Here is a 1,022-nt window from a genome sequence, read left to right as displayed (position 1 = left end):
AGACAAAGTGCTAGTCAATAGGCCTTTTATTTTAAGAACTACCTTCCCTTTGTAACTTGATTTGTGCCACTATTAGAACCTCTACTTGGAATATTGTTGCTTTTTAATTTTTTGACTCATGTACTTTTAGCTTGTTAAATTTGTGTCTTCTAGGCTGCAGCAGTTCCATGATACATCTTTAAGGATAACAGTGCACCTAAATTCCAAAATCAATCTCCATAATAATCTATGTGTTTCCTATTGCCAAAGGGGCCCTTTAGAGTAGTGAGAGAAATCTTCACCTGAAATCTACAGCATCCCTTTTCAGCAGGAAGTAGCTAAAAGAATATCAAATATATTGGCTGAAAATTGGTAGATATTCAACGAGAATACAAAGATGACTGGACTTTTGGGCCTAATGTCTCTTCTGTGCTTTTATGCCCATGGTTGCAGTCACGGTGTCCATTTACCTCATTAAGTTTATTCTCCACCTTTGTAAACATGATGTACCTTTCCTAGGATTGGCCCCTACTGACAACATGCTCAGTGTATATGAGAAAAAAATTTACCAGTCTTGTCTCAATGCAGGGCCATGACTGTGTTTGCTCCAAGACAGATTAGTTTGTTGTTTTAGCACTCCATGGGATAGTTAATGGGTATTTTCCCCCCAATACCACAATTCGAAGATATCAATTTTTAGGTATTCCTTACTCATTGTTCAATTTTCACAAATATATGAAAAAATTGAAAATATCATAGCTAAGATGAGTTGCCATTTGTCTTTAAATAATCTTAAACTTGTTTATATGCTTTTAGCACTTTAAAGAGATCCTTGTAAGCTGCTTTTCTCAATAAAACAGATCTTTGGTCTCTTGTAAAAAAAAAAAAAGAATATGCCGCCCCCTTTTCCTTATGAATCAGAGTGAAGTCTCTCTCAGGGAGGAGTGATAGGGAATGGCAAAGGACACACTGGCAAAGGAGATTAATCAGAACTGGCTTTGACAAGCACTGTGGCAATGGGACAATTAAAACAGACTTGCAAA

The sequence above is a fragment of the Elephantulus edwardii genome, unplaced genomic scaffold (assembly GCF_000299155.1).
Source record: "Elephantulus edwardii isolate Elephantulus edwardi_28Jun2011 unplaced genomic scaffold, EleEdw1.0 scaffold00008, whole genome shotgun sequence".
Taxonomy (NCBI): Eukaryota; Metazoa; Chordata; class Mammalia; order Macroscelidea; family Macroscelididae; genus Elephantulus; species Elephantulus edwardii.
Note: the sequence above shows the minus strand (reverse complement) of the source record.